Genomic DNA, 19,515 nt, shown 5'->3' with positions numbered 1-19,515 from the left:
GGAAAATAATGAATAGGATTCGACCTTTCTCTTTCTCTTACTTTCTGGTTCATGAGCAGTCCATATAAACTAGGAGCTTTGGGGTCTTTAAAATCTTTTGCTTACTAAGGAGGGGGAAGTACAGGGGGGAGAAAAAGGAGGGGTTGTACATTTATGCGATGGCAAAAGGACATGTGCCTGCAAGGGATTCAGTGTTAGGGTGAAAGAAAAGCTCGTTCCTTAGTTATCAGGATGGGTTTTTTTTAACACACACTCCAAGAAGTGGAAAGTGGCGAAATCATTAAAAGCTGGCACGTTGCATTTCCCTGAGTAATTGAAAAGCATCTTCTTTGCCACAATGGCACGATTTTCCATGGTTCCTATCAACCGTCAGAATTCTGGCAAGGTGTTCATAGATAATAAACATTGGAGGTCAACTGTTTGCAAACCAGCGATGTGAGTTATGATTTCATATTAACATGTGGGCGGAGATTGTTGATGCAAACTTGCTACCTCTATCAGAGTTCAGGCAGGACAAACATTTTAGGATTACGTGGTAATTTTGCAAAAATAAAAATCCCAACAATTGAACTCTTGACCCCAGGAAGCTGCAACTGTCATAAATGCATGCCAATTGTCCTGAATTTTGATCACATGACCATGGGCAGGCCATGGTTGTAAGTGTGAATACTGATTGTGAATCACTTTTTTTCCAATGCTGTTTTAACTTCAGCCACTCAACAAATGGTTATAAGTCGAAGACAACCTGTACTGTTGCTAAGTGTCCAGGATGTACAGTAACCAAGAACTGGGGTCATTTCAAAGGAGACAGAGAGAGGGCTACTTAAGAGATCTAGCTTGCAAGTTTGGTAAAAAGTTGTGTGTCTCTAACATGGTTCTTCTTGAGGCTCCTGGAGGGGACTGATGGCTACCTATTTTAGGTGGACCTTTGTGGCCAAGCAGTCAACACTGACACATGGAATCCATGTTGGTAGACTACCAAGAATCAAAAACATGGTGATAATGAGCCAAGTTGCTTGGATGGCTTAGTCCGGGGGTGTCCAACCTTGGCAACTTGAAGACTTGTGGACTTCAACTCCCAGAATTCCTCAGCCAGCTGGCTGAGGAATTCTGGGAGTTGAAGTCCACAAGTCTTCAAGTTGCCAAGGTTGGACACCCCTGGCTTAGTCTGAAGAGCAGATGTTGGACATGTCTACTTAGCTTTATAAGTTCTGAAGTAGTAAATAAAGGAGAATATTTCTAGCTCAGGTTTGAAATGAGGCACCCTTGGTATTGTCTGAGCTTGGTGGTTTTCTTGCAGTGCTGATAAGGTTACCTGGTTTGGGTAAGGAAACGTCTGCAAGAAAACCACCAAGCTCAGAGAACACCAAAATGGAGCAAGCACCCTGTATCCTTCCATAAAAGTCAAGAAGCTAACTTATGCTGCCCACAAAAAAAAAAGTATGAAAATAGGTAATCTTGACACTTAAGTATGATATTTGCCTCCTCTGTTTATCTGCTCCCGTAACAGCTGCATTTTTTTTTGCCCATGTGCAGTACATGAGAAATGGGCCACCTGTTCAGCTTTAGGAAGCAGTGGTAGCTGAGGTGAATATTTGTAAAAGATGAGAGGAAGGCACTGTTCTAGATTTCTGGCTACCTTCCTGGATCCGTGCATGTGGCCTAATCAGGGATCAAGGCAGTTTTTACTTCTGGGTACAAAAGCTGGCATCGGCAAAGTACAGAAGGGCCAGAGCATGGCATTTGCGGTTATATATGTGGGTAGTTGCAAGTTTCTCTTTATTATTTATTATTGTCTGTGCTGGTTTGGAAACACGGTTGTTGAGTTACTCTGTTTAAAAATGGGAGAAAAACAAAATTCTGTGCACTGGATTGCTGGTCTCACTTCATTCTGAGCATTTGGGGCATGCATGGGAACGTACAGTCCTCATTTAACGATCACAATTGGACATGGTCATTAAGCAAAGCGGTTGCTAAGTGAAACATCATGGTTTTACAATCTTATTGCCGCTTTCTTTTGCTTTACAGACCTGTGAAGGTCATAAATGTGGGCATTGGTTGCAAAGTTACTTTTTCATCCTTGTCGTAACTGCAGACGTTTGCTAAACGAGGCAGTCGCTGAACAAGGACTACCTGTGTGTGATACAGATGCACATAGATCTACAGGATTAAACGGATGTTACACTACATCACAAAGAAGAGAGGAGGTCAAGCTATTCTCCTGCTTGAGAGCAGGGGGTTGGACTAGAAGACCTCCAAGGTCCCTTCTAGCTTCTACATTCTCTCCTCTATTCTATTCTATTCTATTCTATTCTATTCTATTCTATTCTATTCCTCTGTTCTGTTCTGTTCCGTTCCACTCCTCTATTCTATTCTATTCTATTCGTCAAATGTGTATGCCATCCAACGCCCAACAACAAAGAAATAATATTGATAAGGGGTTTTTTTTTTAATATGGCAAGAACCACAAATCAGACTGGGATGAAGCACTGGGGCTTCAGCCTCCCTTTTGTTATTCTAAACCTGCAAGACCGTCATATTTTTAGATTCAGGGTTTGTGAGTGTGTGGTTCAGCCGTGTGCTCGGCTGCTGTATTGCTTGACTGATATACAGAGATTGGCCATGAAAGCTGCCTGCCTTGAGGTACCCTGGCTTACCTGGCTCCGATTCGTTTCTTCCAAATGAAACTGCAGGTATCACCTTGACCTATTCTCAAAGAGAGTTTAGTGGAGGATGGGTCCCAAAAGTTTCTTATCTAAGGCACATGGGTGCGCTTATGCAGGCCCCCACAGACCTCCTAGGAAAGGGGTGAGGTCAACAGTAGACAGTCTAAGGTGAAAGTTTTGGGGGTTTGGGGAAGAAACCACAGAGTCAGGTAGAGTATTCCAGGCATTGACCCCTCTGTTGCTGAAGTCGTATTTCCTGCAATCAAGTTTGGTGCGGTTTATCTTGAGTTTGTATCTATTGTGTGCTCTTGTGTTGTTATGGTTGATATAAGATATCAGGTGAGCAGAATACTAAAGGGCTTGTTAGGAAATGCAATAGGGTTTCAATCTTTGCTTCGGAGGGGCATCTGTTCCCCACGGTGGGGGCCACAACCAAGAATGCACGGCGGTAACAGGTTTAGCATGTTCTTTGAACCCAGACATTGTGGCTTGCTCAGCAAACCAGTGTTGAGCACGAAATGGACACCCAGCTGCCGCGGTTCTCTTGAGCCACTGCAGATTTAACAGACAGGAGCCTTGGCTGGATGCATTTCCCGCCTCCGCCTATTTCCCTTCTCTGCTTTAACTGACCTGTGACTTCAGGCTGCTTAGAATTCATAGTGCCTCCCTTGCTGTCTTCTGGAAGAAGATCCATGCATTTTACGTTTATTTTTATTTTTATTTTAAAAAGGACTTCCCAAGGCTCTGCCCTGATCACTTAGAACTCTACCTGTTGAACTTGCTGGTCATCCTACATCACATCTGGGCACTCCAACTAACTTAAAAGAAAGGGGGAACCATGCCTAGAGATGGGGAAAGTCTTTCCCCTCCGTTTCCTGATTAAATGGTATAGCCCAGGCTGCCTCCAACAAGCAAGCTCTCTTCCCCCCCCCCTTCCTGTTCTTTGGCTTACCCTCAAAGGCCTTTTGGACTGGCTATGGGCCAGGAGGGAACAGGAACAGGTGTATCTGTTTGCTTCAATATCCAGGCAGAAGCCGCTCTCCTAGGATCTGGTGGGGTGGGCTGGGGGAATGAAGGCAAGTACCCCAAGAGAATGCTCCTTTCCCCGCACACCCCATCCTTCCCCCCCCAGCACACTGGCCTGCAGGCTTCCCGGGCTCATGGAAAGAAGCAACACCAGTGATTTAGAGGGTTGATTTATTAAGAACAATTAAAGAGTGCAAAATATGCTTAACTCAGCCACACAGCAGAGACTTGAGGGGAAAGGGAGGGCTAGACCTCTACGCAGGAGGGTGGGAGTGGGGGCTGCAAGGCTTGTCTTCTGGCTTAGGGAAGGAAGCTGCCAGAGAGGCAAAGCAGGAAACAAGGGGTGCTTTTGTTCATTCCTTGATTTCAGGTCAACCTTTGTATCTTGTCCCTCATATGAGTCTCCCGTACTTTCTATCAAGATCCATACGCCGTGCCGGAGATGGGTGGGCTCCGATAAACATGGGTGGGACCGGAGTAGGCTTCAAAAATTTTAGCGGTGGGTTTCTCTGCCTGGCTGCTGGGTGGCGTGGCCATGATGGGCGTGGCCTAGTCGGTCTCCCTCCCCAGGCTCCGAAGGCTTTCCTTGAGCCTCCGGGAGGACGAAAACTGCCTCCCCGGCCTCTGGAGGCCCTCCTTCCAGAACCTCAAGGAGGCCTGCTTTTCACCCTCCCTGTTCTGACCCAAACCCTTGTCCAATAAAACAAACATGAACCAAAGGGAACAAAAACCTTTTAATGATCTTACGAATCCCTGGTTAAAAGGCTGCTGCAAACTAACTAACTTTGATAAGCACGAGCCTCGCCAAAACTGTGCGAGGCTGCCAAGAATAACAGATAAGGTTACCTAGAAATATTTTACACCACCAGAGTCTTCAAATACCATCTAAGATGTCCACAAGGCTCAAGTTTCAAAACGTCTTTGCTTCCTGCAAAGAATGTCCTATTCACAGCTGGCTTTTATCTTCTTGAAGGAGGGGCCATTACCTTGCAGCCTTACTCCTGAGTTGCCCATGTTGCTGCAGCTGCTCTTTCCTGTGAGCAACCCTGAATGCACGCTCACTTGGCACAGGCTCCTCGGGAACCTCCTCATCGCTGCTGCCAGCCCTCACAATCCCTAAAGGCAGCAGCCCACTCCCTGATGGTCCTGGCCCCTCATCTGAGTCCTCGCTCTCCTCAGCCATCCGCAACTGCTGCCGGCTAACCACAACACTCCTTGAGCCTCCACACAGGCCCTGTACTTACTTACCTGGCATCCAAAATGGGCCCTGTGGGGACTTCTGGGAGGGGCAGTGTGGGGTGGGTGGGGCCAGCCAGGGGTGGGATTTCCTGGTTTGCCGAACTGGCAATGAAAACCCACCCCTGGGTGGGGACCCCTTTTGCCCCTTTGCAGCTCCCAGGAAAACATAAGAGACCATTTACGGGGGGCTTTAGAAATGAAGCCAGGAGCCACAAGCTCTCCGTCCATATGCAAGAGGTTGATCGCTTACACCAAGAAGTGGATTTAGTTGGGAAAACTTTCTTTCTTGACTAGATTGTCCGACTGTTGCCAATATGCTCCACTTTTTTTTTTTTAAGGTTGCTTGACAAATCCAAGCCATTGGCAAATACATCTCAAGGCGCTGATCGGTCCAGGATATGATAAGCAAAGGTGTTCAGTATGTTTGTGTGGTGCTCAGTTTCCTCCTATCGTGTTCCCGTGCCAGTATCAGTCATCCGTTGACACAGTGCTGCCCCTTCCTCCTTTTTATTTTTTTTCTTCTTTTTCCTGGAACAGGTTTGGTATTCAGTCCTCTTCCTGGGTTTGAGCTTGACTGCTGTTTGGAGCTTATGGGCATATCCCTTTTGTGTCAAAATACGTGAACTCTGGATACCTTTGAATTCATTACCCATGTTTCAAATGAAAGAGAGAGAGAAAGAGGAGGAGGCTGAGTTGCCTTCTGTTTTGTCCTTCTTTTCTTTCAGCGCTGATGCTGAAAATGTCTTTAAATTGGTATTTTGAGCCGTCCGGAACCATTTAAAGACTGGCCAGGTTATGCACACTTCAAATAAATAAACGAAATGCTGCTGGTGTACATATTTTAGGCATTGGCTCTCAATTTTAGCAAGGTGAGGATGTGTGGGCTTCAGCTCCCAGAATTCTCCCAGCCAGCAGGCTGAAGTCCACGTATCCTAACCCTACGATTGAGAAGCAATTTGGTTTAGGGCAGGAGTCTCCAACCTTAGCAACTTTAAGACTTGTGGCTTCAACTCCCAGAATTCCTCAGCTGAGCTTTGAAAAGTAAACAAGGCTGGCTGAGGAAGTCCAAAAGTCTTAAAGTTGCCCAAGTTGGAAACCCCTGATTTAGGGCATTTGAGCCTTTAGTCGGCCAGCCTGGAGGGATTGGGTAGGAAGTTGCAATAGCCCAAGGCAGAAACCAGTCTTATGTTTCCTAGTGTCTTTCTCCTTTTAGTATGCTATGCTACCCCAAGAAAATAAGAGAAAATAAATTCCTAGCCTGAAATCCTTTTCTGAAAAGGTTGAGCAAACTCTCCTAAGACCACAAGAGGGCAGTACCTCTGTTTTCCTCTGCTTGTTCCTAGTTCTTGCTTTAAGCCTTGGATTTAAGGCACCACACTGAGATGGCAAGCACCCCTTAGCCCTTAGAAGGCCAAGCCTATTTATCCACATTGTAAAATTTAAAACAAATAAACCTCCTCTTTTCTTCCTTTTTGTTGACGTACGTTATATTTCGGGAGTCTGATGCAAACTATAACTTGCGACTGTTTACTGTATATGTAGACGTTTGGGCTTAACAAACATACATTGAACACTGAGGAAATATTTAGGAGGACTTGCAACCATACCCATCTCAGTTCATTCTGGGATGGCTGCAGTATTGGGAGGCGAGTTAAGGAAGGGGCTTCCAGACAAGAGAGTCAACAAGTATCTTGTCAGAAGCCCCCATTCCTACATAATGGATGAAAACTGATCAAGGAGAGGTTCAATGTAGAAATAAGGAGAAATTTTCTGATAGTGAGATCAATCAATCAATGGAACAAAAGTTGTGGGAGCATCATCACTGGAGGCTTTCAAGAAGAGACTGGACTGCCATCTATCAGAAATGGTGTAGGATATCCTGCTTGGGCAAGGGGTTGGACTAGATGACCTACAAGGTCCCTTCCAACTCTGTTAATCTGTAATCAACTAAAACTAGGGGCCATCAACTCCCAGAATTCTCCAGCCAAGGCATGGGGAGTTCAAGTCTACACATTTTAAAGCTGCCAAGGTTGGACAAGTGTTTTATAATGCCTTGGTAAAGACCTCACTTGGAATACTGCATCCAGTTTTTGTTACCACAATATAAAAAATATGTTGGGACTCTGGAAAGAGTGCACAGAAGAGCAACAAATATGATTAGGGGACTGGAGACTAAAACATATGAAGAAGGGTTGCAGGAATGGGGTATGTTTAGTTGGATGTAAAAAAGGGAATAAGGCTGACATGAAAGCAGTATTCCAATATCTAAGGGACTGACACAAAGGTGAGGGGGCCAACCTATTCTCCAAGGCACCTGAAGGGAGGACAAGAAGCAATGCATTGAAACTAAGGTAGGAGAGAACCAAGCTAGAACTAAGAAGAAATTTGCTGACAGTTAGAACAATTAATCAGTGAAACGACTTGCCTCCAGAAGCTGTAAATGCTCCAACACTGGAGACTTTTAAGAAGAGATTGGACAATCTTTTGATTGAAATAGTATAGGACAGTGATGGCTAACCTTTTTGGGCTCCTGTGGCAAAAATTGTGCGCGTGTGCTTGCATGCTCGCACCCATGTGCCAGCACCCAGAAGGCAATGCACGTGCAATCCCCACTCACCCCCGCTGCCCCCTTATCTGCACTGCCTCTGATTTTGAGGCCTTTTTCTGCCTCCCAGAGGATTGAGGAAGGCTTCTGCAGGCTTTGCAGGCTGAAAACTAGGCCTGTTTCGTCACTTCCAGTATTTTTGGAAAAACAGGAAGTGATGAAACGGGCCTAGTTTTTGCCCTGCAAATCCTGCAGAAGCCTTCCTCAAGCCTCTGGGAGGCAGAAAAAGGCCTCAAACTGGCTGAAAATCAGCTGTGAGGCACGCACATGCACGGTGAGGTAAGTTTGCCTGCGGCTCACGTGCTGGCACAAGTGGCTCTGTGTGACAACCTGTGGCACGCCTGCCATAGGTTCACCATCACGGGTATAGGGTTTCCTGCCTGAGCAGGGGGTGGGACTAGAAGACCTCCAAGTTCCCTTCCAACTCTGTTATTCTCTTTTGTTATTCTGTGAGACTCGTGGTCTAGCATGATCCCAAATGGACCTCCCATGAAAAACGTGAGGGAGTCTCTTTGTCTACTGCAGAAAGCGACTGGTTGCCCTTCAAATGTTACTGAATTGCAGTTCCCATTCCCCAAATCCCTCTTTGCTGACCGTATGGACTGGGGCCACAGGTTGTCTGTTCTGCACAGAAACATCTGGAGAGCATCAGATGGGGGAAGTCTCTTCTACAGGGATTAAGATAGTCATGCTGTGCACAAAGTACATCCATTGTAGGAATGTGACCGTTTTTAAAAGAGATAGCTAGCAGACTTGGATGACCTTTTTCAAACCATTTTTAACTACTTTGAAGTGACTCTCCCTCCCTCCTTTGGCAAGCCACAAAAAATCTGGCTGGTTGAAAGTGCTCTGCAGAATGGCGGTTGCTTCTCGAAAGTCTTTGTGCATCTCAGCAGTTGCAAAGGAACAATGAAATCCCACCTAGGGTGAGCTGCAAAGATGGCCAGTTCTCTCAGGTAGTTTGGGCTGTGCAATTCCAGGTAAAAGAAGAGCCAATTTAGTTTTGGACTCACCTTAGACATTCAATTGACCGCTGCACCTGGATAGCCTCTTCCCCACCCCCACCTCTTGATGATAGCTGAAAACGAGCCTGTGTCATCCTGAAAGAAATGTGAACGTACAGCTTTTGTGTCGATTGATCAGTTCTTCTGAAGCGATTTAGAAGAGATATATCGCTAAGGAACATCTCACACTGCGCCACACCATCCATCCACCGGCCTTCTTAAAATTACACATTGCCTCTCCTGGGCTTCCCAAGCCCTCCCCAGCTCCCCCACACCCCACAACCCATCTGCAGCCCTTATCAGCCCTCCCAGGGCCTTTCCCACCTTCCTGTAGCACCCCACGTTCCTTACCTGTGACTCCCACCATTTGGGGTTAAAAGGGCAGCTGGGATATTTTTCTTCAGCTACTTTGATTTTCTTTAAACAATGCGGTCACGTGACATCCTATTTTGCAAGCCTGGCAATGGCCACCCCAGTCCCAATTGCCATCATAACTGGAGGACTACCTGTATATTGTAGGACATCTCTTGCAGGAGACGAGGAGTCCTTTGTTTCTATTATTTCAGAGGGTAGAAGTGGTGGTTTCTTTCCTTCCTGAAATTCAGCTGCCTGGATGGCTAAGTTCATTAACCAGCAGACAGGCTCTCTCACAAGGTGTCCTGGGCTGCTTAACCCTTTTTGGAATATCTTTCTTGGAAGAGATGTTGGGTGCTGCTTTTTTTGGCTGTATTATTGGATGCCGAGGTCTTTGTGTAATGTACTTTAGGGATGTGGCATGCTTATCCCTCTTTCAGGGGTTGTCCTCACTTCATCCAAACTTGTCTAGGGTGCTGTACAAATCCAGCCATACCTCATTCCTCTATTTACCTTCAAAAATCTATTAGATGCCATTGTTGTTATTGCCTCTTAGCCACCAAATTCACAGGCTTTCTCCGAACCTGTTTTTTTTTTCCAGATCTTACAATGCAGATGTTTTTTGCCTGCTTAGAGAAGTTAAAGCTTGTATGTTCAAAAGCCATAAACGTTTTAGTTTTTTATTAAATTGAACATACAGGTAGGAATTCAAGTTTCCAATTCTTAAGTCAGTCACAAACTTTGTTGGCAGATTTTGACCAAAGCAAAATCCTTTAACAACAGCAATCCACAACTTTGTGGGCACCAGGGATCGGTTCCATGGAAAACAATTTTGGCAAGGGCGGAATGGTGTGGTGCGCTACCTAAATTCCGCACATATGCAGATGAAGTTTCACTCGCTTGTATGGTCTGGTTCCTAACAGGCTGCGGACCAGTACCTGTGTGCAGCCTGGGGGTTTCGGACCCCTGCTTCACAAGATCTACTCCACTATTGGTATTGTTTGCCCAGATATTTAATTGGAGTCGTGCTGGTTTAAGATTCTTTAATGCAAAGATAACAAAGGCAAGCACTAGGTGAGGTGAGCTTTGGTTGGAGTGTATATCGCATGCAGAGAAAGCTTCTGGCCTGTCTTGTTCCCCACCTCAGCTTCAGAATTCAAGAATTCAGTTTATTTGGAAAGTCCTACAAGGTATCAGCCAGGAAGACTCTGATCCAAATTCCCTTTCTCCTACAAGTTGTTAATTTTGGTTTAATCTCAACAGCAATATGGGGCTAATGCAGAGATAGGATTCTACTGGTTTAGCCCGGTTCAGGTGAACTGGTAGCTCCGAGGATCAGCTATTGGGAGTGACCTGGTTTGATTTGCTCCGACGATCAGCTATTGAGCACACCCGCATATCTGCACACCCGCGGTCTAGGCTGTCCTTTATATCCTGTTTTTCAAGCTCAGATGATCGCCACACATCAGCTGTTTAACATGGATAGCCAATGTTCTGGACCTCAGGGACCACCAAACTCATAATTTTTAATCCCGCGGACCACTAATATGAATTTTGACTGACAGTGGCTTGCTGACATTGGTGGGAAAGTCGGTCCCATATTCCAGAGCTGCAGTCACAGGACTGGCCCTTTGGTCATCCTGGAGCAGCTCCTCCAGTCCATGGAAGGCCAATGCACCCAGGTGGAGGAGCAGCTGCTCCGGGGTGACCAAAGGGCCAGTCCTGTGACTCCTGCAACTCTGGAATATAGGACCGACTTTCCCACCAACGCCAGCAAGCCACCCTGGGGTGGATTTCCTTCCCCCGCCTTTGGTCTTACCTTCCAGTTCCAGTTCGTGTGGCTCTACTCAAAGTAAAGTTTGCACTTGGCCGAAGGGTGCAGGCCATGTGGGGAGCACAGCCTTGTGTTCCCACACAGCCTGAATTAAGTGCTTTGTGGGGGACATTTCTCTGCGGACCACTGGTTAAACACACAGGGATTGCTGGAGAAGGTCAGTAACAAACGTTCTGGGCATGCGCAAAGTGTGCACTCACCAAACCGGTTGTTACAACAGTTGAATCGCACCGCTGGGTTAATGTTGATGAATCTACTTTGCACAGTGGCTGTAAGAGATGGCTGAGGTAATACCTGTGGCAGTGTTCTTGAGGTTGAAAGAAATTTACTTGATCAGTAACTTGAATTAGTGTGAGGAGAAGGGGGCCTCTGCAGTTGCCTTTTGCTAACTCCAGGGCCAGCTGGGCTTCTTTCCTTGAGATATGGGATGACAACCTTTGATCTCAGATCTCCCGGAGGCTGTTAGCTGTCTGAAACAGGAACTGCCCTGAGAGACCCAGTCTCAAGAGCCTGTGTTGCTGTTGAATAATGGGAAGATAACAGGCAGGTTCGCAGATGGAAGCATTTATCTTGTGGTTTGGAGCTGAACCTTGGTTAGATGAGCTGTGTGGCCCCTGCGACACACTTTGGTTTAATGAAAATGGCATCTATCTGGCAGATCCATTATCACTTCTGTAAGTAATCCTACTTCCATTCAATACTACTTCAGTTCACATGCTTCTGGCTGGGGGGGGAGGGGGCGTTGGCCTGTGCTTAGATCAACAAGGGCAGCAGGTAAGAGTAGAAGAAGCTAATCTTAAGAGATGAAGCTGGGACTATTTAGTTGCGGGTTGTGCTTTGGAGATAATTCGGGAAAGGTGCTTCGAAATGTGTGGGAGTATGAACGTGGCTCTTGTCTACAGGAAGGATACAGCTGCTTTAAAGAGTTCCAGGCGGATTCTTGGTCATGCCCCAGCACTCCAAAGCACTGAAAGGGAATCTGAAGCCCTCAGCAGTTATATAGAGTGTCTACAGTCTAGAATGAGGGTCTTCAAACCTGGCAAGTTTAAGACTTGTGGACTTCCAAGTCCCAGAATTCCTGAGCTAACATGACTGGAGGAGGAATTCTGGGAGTTGAAGTCCACAAGTCTGAAAGCTGTCGGGTTTGAAGACCCCCTGCTCTAGAGGATCAAAGGATCAAAGAGGAAAATGGAATTGCACCCTCCCAATGCAAACACCGCCCATTTCGTACATGAATGCGACATTACAATGCTGTTTTCATTTTCTTGTTTCCTCTGGTTTCCCCAGGGATGTCTTTACAGCTGTACTCTTCAACTCCCCCCTCTACACACACACACACACACACACACACACTTTTCCCTGCCCATGGGGTTCGTTCCTTTGTCATTCTGCACGCTTACTTGCTCTTGATGTTGCCATTCTCCACTTTCAGCACCGACTAGTACTTGGGTGAACCCGATAAGGAATTCTTGGGCTTTTTTCCAAAAGGAAGAGAATGCCACAGGCTGGGGTGCAGACAGCTGGAAAGCTCTCCACTTGATCCTTCATGTCTCTCTCCTCTTTGGGTCCCCAAAGGAAACCCAATCCTTTACTCTGGGCCTCATACCTTTTTCTGGCAAGGACTGGACAGCAGGGGGGAGTTTTATGACCAGTCCAGGGAATGTTATGAAATGGTGGGTGGGTGGGTGGGGAATGCAAAGGTGAAGTGCCTGCTTGTTTTTTTGCAAAACTGATGGTGGGAAACTCCTTTCTGGTGAGGTGTTGAAGCCAACTTCACCCAGCACGACTGATTCTCCCACTACTCCCCCCAATATTCTGCCCTGTGTTAAATCAGATGGATGCTTCAGATAGATCTCCTGTCTTTGGAAGAGAAGCAATTCGTTGATTCTATTTTGGAAGGAGAAACTAGGCAGAGCATCTCAAAATGATGTCTCGGGGATATTCCTTTAAATATTTGGGGGGATCACGGTAGCTGCTGTCTATCCTCAATTCTCTTGTCTTAGGATTTGATGTTTATTCCCTCTGGTGGATCAGTTTGGGGCAAATTCCTTTTTTTTTTTTCCTTCCTTGCCCTAGTTTATTTCCTCTTTTTTATTTTTTTTGTTACTATGGTCACATCCTGGAATGTTTGAGAGCTTATTATAGACAAAGGCTGGGCAGCGCACTAGAAATAATTTGGAAAAGGTGCTTTAAAGAATTTCAGTCAAGGGCTGTATGTGCATCCCTCACACTTTGAAGCACATTTTTGGAATTGAATCTAAAGCATTTCACAGCTCCGTTGCAGGCAGCTTAGGGACATGTGTGGTTTGTTTGCTGCAACAGATGACAATGTGCATCTCCATGTTAACAGTCCAGGCCTTCAAAACAGTCTTCCTGGACCACAGATTGCAGAAAACCACAGACTGTTTCCACCGCATGAGACACTGAGACAGCCACTCCTGAATTTTGGAGTATTTGGTTCTTTGGGACTAAGATATAGCAATAGCACTTAGACTTATATGCCGCTTTACAGTGCTCTACAGCCCTTTCTAAGCGGCTTACAGAGTCAGCCTATTTCCCCCAACAATCTGGGCCCCTCCTTTGACCAATCTCAGAAGGATAGAAGGCTGAGTCAACCTTCAGTCGGTGGGAATCGAACTGCCAAACTGCTGGCAGTCAGCAGAATTAGCCTACAATATTGCAATCTAACCACTGGCTTGTAAGTTGTTCCTCATAACAGTGAAAATGATGGGGCGAGACTATTTCCCTCCAGAACTTGTGAACCACAAACACTCCGTTCCCATAAATCAAAACGGGATGCGGGAATCCCTGCTTGTGGTTTTCCGTTTAAGATGGATCTTTAGGTGCCTCTGTCTGCCACTTTGTGTAGAATTACTCCTGTGCCCATTTCTGAGTCTTAAAAGATGGAGATACTTCCCAAAATGCTACTTCTGCATTTGTTTGCCTTCCTCGTCCTTTTTGCTGGGTTGATGTGGAGTTGGACATCCCAACCAAGCTTTAGGATTCCAGAAGTAATTGCACAATTGCAGAATCTATATATACGGATGCAGAGCTAGTCCATAGCTGCACACTTCTGGGGGCCTCCCAGGGGTAGGATTCAAATGTTTTAACAACCGGTTCTGTGGGTGTGGCTTGGTGGTCACGTGACTGGCTGGGGGTGGCCAACTCAACATCACTCACATCGAGGCACGCTTCTCCTTGCCTGGCCTCTCGTGACTGGGGATGCTGCAACAGTTGTAAGTGTGAAAAACGGTCATAAGTCACTTATGCATTTTGCTAAAGCATGGGTGTCAAACTCAAGGACGGGGGGATGCTTAGATCTGACCTGTGGGGGCCACCCTGGAAACAGCAAAGGACTGGTCTGAGGTGCCTCTGCCAGCAAAAATGGAGCTTAGGAGGGCTGCTGTCATGCCCCTGTTGGAATCTGACTCCAAGAGAGAGATGGAACAGCTGACAGGGAGTAGAAGTGTGACTCCCGTGGTTGTGGAGGAAACTGGGAAAGGGCACAGGCCGAATGGGCATTTAGAGGAAGACCCAGGCCCTTCCCCTCTAGGGCAAGCAGGGAGGAGCGGATAAGGAAGAAACATGAGTGGCGTGGTCTATGGGGGAGGAAGGGGCCCTGATCCCCTTCAGGGGTTGCAGCTGGGAGGACTGTTTAAAAGGACAAACTGAGCATGGCAAAGTTGCTGGAAGCAAAGTGTGCATTCTTGTAGGAGTTTATCTGTGTTTTGGCTTCCTCCCAACTGTGGTTGCTTCGTTATCTGGTAGAAGTCTGCAATTAATCATCCTTGCCTGCTGTAGTAATTCCTTCAGTGTGGTTTTTTAAAATTTCGAATTAACTTTACTTTGGGTGCGGACTGCATTTATTCCCGTAGGCTGTTTTCTTTAAGAGTTTGATATCCAGCGGAGGATAATTGGACATTGGGGCTAAGTTGGAGGCATTAAAGGGATTTTCTTCTATTTTTGTGACTTGGTTGTTTTTGTGTCATGCCCCGGGTCACAGCTGCCCTTCCGAGCTCCTTTTTCAGTGGCAGAGGGTTGCAGGAGGCCATGGCAGCCGAAAACAGAGCTTGGGAGCCTGTTTTCACTGGCAGAGCACTCAGGCTGCCACAGGCGCCCCCGACACGGGTGACATCAAGCTGGCCATGCCCACCCTGAGGTCAAAGACAACCCTGATCAATGAAATCGAGCTTCACACCCATGTGCTATAGGTATAAGCTTGTGTGAGTGACAACTCATTTCCTCAGACACATAGCGTAACCAGTCTTACTTCTTCATACAGTAGAGTTGTTGTCTACTTACAACTATTTGTTTAGTGACTAGTCGAAGTTACCATGGCACGGAAGAAAAAAGCAACTTATCACTGATATTCACCCTGCTTTTCCAGGAGGAAGCTGGACTTTCTGGTTTTCTTTGAAGACGTTTCGCTTCTCATCCAAGAAGCTTCTTTGGCTCTGACTGGGTGATGGACGATATATACTCCTTGCATATACTCCTTGCAGACAGCTGATCATTTTGCATTCTTTTTCCATTCCCCATTATCCTGTCAGAGCTGAAGAAGCTTCTTGGATGAGAAGCTTCCAAGAAAAACCAGAAAGTCCAGTTGCTTCTTGAAAAAGCACCATTTGGGACAAGCCTGTTTCATCACTTCCTGTAATACCGGAAGTGATGAAATGTGCCTATAATTTGGCCTGAAAAGCCTTGCAGAGGCTTTTTCCAAGCCTCTGGAAGGCCGAAAAAGGCCTCAAACCAGCCAAAAAATCTGCTGTGAGGCGCAGCACAGGTAAGAGGGTGGCAGCAAAGGGTTTTGCGTGTGCATGCACAGGGGGCATGGGGAGGGGGGCGCTCATTGCATTCTGAGTGCTGGCATGGGGAGTGCGTGCACCATTTTTGGCACAGGAGCCCAAAAAGGTTAGCCACCACTGCCCTATACCATTTCAATCAAATGTCCAATCTCTTCTTAAAAACTTCCAGCGTTGGAGCATTTATAACTTCTAGAGGCAAGTTGTTCCACTGGTTAATTGTTCTCTCAGTCAGGAAATTCCTCCTTAGTTTCAGGTTGCTTCTCTCCTTGATTAGTTTCCATCCATTGCTTCTTGTCCTGCCTTCAGGTGCTTTGGAGAATAGTTTGACCTCCTTCTTCTTCATGGCAGCCCCTTCCAGCCATCTGCTATCTAACCGCTCAATCATCTTCATCTCTGCCGCTTGATATGGCTTGGTCTATACTGTATGTTGCTCCTATTTGTTTGCATCTAGAGGACAGCAGATAAACTTTGCCCTTGAGAACTCAAGCATGAAAGGCTCTGGGGGGTCCCTCTGGCCATGGGTTTACTTAGCCGGCTGATCCATGGAAGACTGGTTCTCTGCAGCAGCTGTACTAACAATGTCCCGAAAAGATCTGCAGATGGGATCAAACACTGTGAATGGGTCCCTGCTTCTTTTGAGGGCCACATTTCCCCAAAGAGTTCACCTTTGGGAAGCATGGATGAAACATGGAGACCGTCAGAGGCAACTGGTAGAGGTAGATGTGAAGTCACCTTCTCTCTCCCACTGCCCTTCATTTTTTATTTCTTCCGACAGCCCCTTCCTTCTCCTTCTCTTTCTGACCTTCTCCTCTCACTCCTTTAACTGATGGCCTGCAGGGAACAAACAGATATTTTCTTACCAGAAGACTGAGCTGATTTCTTGTAGAGGTCTTTCGAAACAAGGCCAAAGGCCTCTGGTTGCCCATCTCGGCTGTAAACTTTGCTTTGTTGTGGAAGGCAGACATGCTGTCCGTAGATTCCTTATGAGGATGAAGTGGTTCAGAACAGTGGTGGGATTCAAAAAAATTTACTACCGTCTCTGTGGGTGTGGCTTGGTGACAGGGGAAGGATACTGCAAAATCCCCATTCCCTCCCCACCCCACTAACCTGCTTTCCAGCTCCGTTCTCCTGTTCTCTGAACTACCCCAAATTTCCGCTACCAGTTCTCCAGAACTGGTCAGAACCTGCTGAATGCCACCTCTGGCTCTGAAGCTTTGTTTGGGTCCCCTTCTTTCCATCTTGGGCCCTTCCAGATGTTTATGTCTGGAGTTGTTCTTCTCTTTGGAAAGTGTCTCCTTGACCCAAGTCTCTGCCCACTCTTGCTGATCCTCCTTTTTAAAAAGGACAACAAGATTCGCCATTTGGGTCAAAATAAGCTCTTTTGGCTGGTCTTTTAATTCTTGGTAGGTAACAGCTTGCTTGAGCAGAAGGGGAAGCTATCCATTTCCTTAACTCTATGCTGTACACGCATGCACATGGGCATACGTGCTCTCTCACACATGCACGCGTGACCCCGAGACATTGCCTCGTCTATAATTCAGCAGCTCTTTCCCCCCCACACACACATCCAATTACCTTTCCGAGTTGCAAGCTGTTTAATGAACCCCTCAACAGGAGAAGGGGGGGGGAGGCGTGCGATTCGAATTGCCAGGCGGAGGGGTGGGTACCTGGCGCTCTCCCTTGCCAGCAGCGCCTGAAGGGTTAATTGAGACTGCGCTCTCCCTACAGACAATTAGTGACATCTCGCTGACAATGCCACACTGAGCTGTTTTCAGCTTTTCCCTCCCACCCACCCCCCCTTTCCTGTCCATTTTAGCTGTTTATTTCAGAGACTTAACAATTGGGGTTTTGACTGGAGGGGCTGGGCACCCCTCGCTGCCCTTTGCCCCCCCCCGGTTGCTGTGGAAACTAGATCCTGGGTAAGAGTTGGCCAGGATGTCTCAGTTGGAATGCGCACCCCCTCTTCAAACCCCTTAAGATGGCTTGTTTCCTGCCCCGACCTTGTTCCTTGCCTTCTTTGCCTCTTTCTCCTTCCTGCCGTATCTCCTGAGTATCAGCTCCTGGGCTGGAGGAGAAGCTCTTTCTGAGACTATGTGGTTAGGCAAGGCCTCCTCTGCAACCTGGTGGAAAGGAAGAGCAGGAATGGGTTGAGTTGACCCGAGTATGTTGCCTTGTATCTGAGCAACATGGTCAGGCAGGGTCCTTGGTGCTCTCCTGAGCTTGGTTGTTTTTTTCCTTGCAGATGTTTCATTACCAAACTAGGTAACATCATCAGTGCTGTGCAGTGCTAGGCAGTGCACTGATGATGTTACCTAGCTTGAAATATCTGCAAGAAAAAACAGCCAAACTAGTCTAGAGAGTACCAAGGACCCTTTATTTCAACCCTGAGCTACAAATAATCTCCTTTATGGAATTCATAGTTCCATAATTCCTTTGTGGAACTCATAGAGTGATGGGGCTGGTCTATTAGTTGAGGGTTGGGGACTGTGTAACTGGGGGGACCTATCCCATTGGTTGCATGTGCACCTGCCCCCAGCATTGCTCCAGCCAAACAGAGCAGGAGTTTCGAGACATCATATTAGGTTATCAACTTCCCAGAGATCTCCGTGATCAGTAATTGTACAAAGCCGTGGTTCAAATAGCGCATTGTTAAGGGCATCACACAACAAAGCTGGAGATGTTTCATTTAAACATTGCACCCCCACTCAAAATTCCTAGTAGGAGAGAAGAGCAGGCAGAGGTGGAGGCAGAGTTAAGCGAGTCATCAGCCTAGAGTCATTACCTTCCCACAGTCTTAAGTCCAGCCCCTCTTGAATTCTGTTGACCCCTTATCTGGTGCCAGTTGAATACAGGTCATCCTTGATTGAGCCCAACATGTATATTGCAAAGCAAGACAGTTGTTAACTGAACTTAAAATCGTATGTTACAATGTCTTACCAGTTAATGAATATTTCAGCTTTAACCACAACGATACAAGAGCACACAACAGATACAAACTTAATGTTAACCACCCCAAACTTGATTGCAGGAAGTACGACTTCAGCAACAGAGTGGTCAATGCCTGGAATGCACTACCTGGCTTTGTTGTTACATCCTCTAACTCCCACTCCTTTAACCTCAAATTGTCCACTATTGACCTCACCCCATTCTTCAGAGGCCTGTAAGGGGCGTGCATTAATGCACCACTGTGCCTACCGTCCCTGCCCTATTGTCCCCAATTATTAGTTCCCATTTCTTACATACTTAACGTTTATTCTTATTTCTACTGTATTGTAAGTGTTTGACAAAATAAATAAATAAAATAAATAAATAAACTTTGCCCCATTTTACAACTGTTCTTACCACCATTGTTATTTGAACCAACCGCTGCAGTTGTAACATGTGAATCTGGCTTCCCCGTTGATTTTGCTTGTCAGAAGGTCTCCAAAGGGGATCCCATGGCACCCCCCGCTCCGGGACATTGCAACCATCATAAATATGAGACAGTTGTCAAGCATCCACATTTTGATCAGGTGACCATGGGGAGGCTGCAACGGTTGTAAGTGTGAAAAAGGGTCCTGTGTCCCTTTTTTCAGTATCTTTGAATATAGCCACTAAACCAGGGCTCCTCAAACTTGGCCCCTTTAAGACTTGTGGACTTCAACTCCCAGAATTCTTCAGCCAGCGTAGCTTGTTCTCTTGTAATCCCTTCCTCTGCAATCTCTCTCCTCTGTAGGAGATTAAGAGAGAGAAAAAGCAGGCGTGGCTGGCTGGAGAATTCTGGGAGTTGAAGTCCACAAATCTTAAAGTTGCCAAGTTTGGAGACCTCTGCACTAAACTAATAGTTGTTTAAAGTCGAAAACTACCGGTACAGGTAGTCCTCGACTTACAACAATTTATTCAGTGACTGTTCAAAACTATAACCTTAACAGAAAAAGTGACTTTAAGACCATTTTTCACACTTAACGACCATTGCAGCATCCTCATGGTCACGTGATTTACA

At 46.5% G+C, this 19,515-nt stretch overlaps 1 protein-coding gene across 8 annotated transcripts in view; it reads left to right on the top strand.

Annotated features, from left to right (window-relative positions):
• AHDC1 (AT-hook DNA binding motif containing 1) overlaps positions 1-19,515 on the top strand; it is a 261,817-nt gene that overhangs the window by 132,522 nt on the left and 109,780 nt on the right. Inside the window, exon 1 of one of the 8 annotated variants that reach the window (XR_015744782.1) lies at positions 11,337-11,402. The exons of the other annotated variants lie outside the window; for them this stretch is intronic. The gene's annotated coding sequence lies outside the window, so the exon portion shown is untranslated. Of the gene's footprint in view, positions 1-11,336; positions 11,403-19,515 lie in introns of those variants that run through there. 8 annotated transcript variants of the gene reach the window in all.

The sequence above is a fragment of the Pseudonaja textilis genome, chromosome 10 (genome assembly GCF_049901715.1).
Source record: "Pseudonaja textilis isolate UNSWEBS1 chromosome 10, rPseTex1.2, whole genome shotgun sequence".
Taxonomy (NCBI): domain Eukaryota; kingdom Metazoa; phylum Chordata; class Lepidosauria; order Squamata; family Elapidae; genus Pseudonaja; species Pseudonaja textilis.
This window is presented reverse-complemented; position numbering and strand designations above follow the sequence as displayed.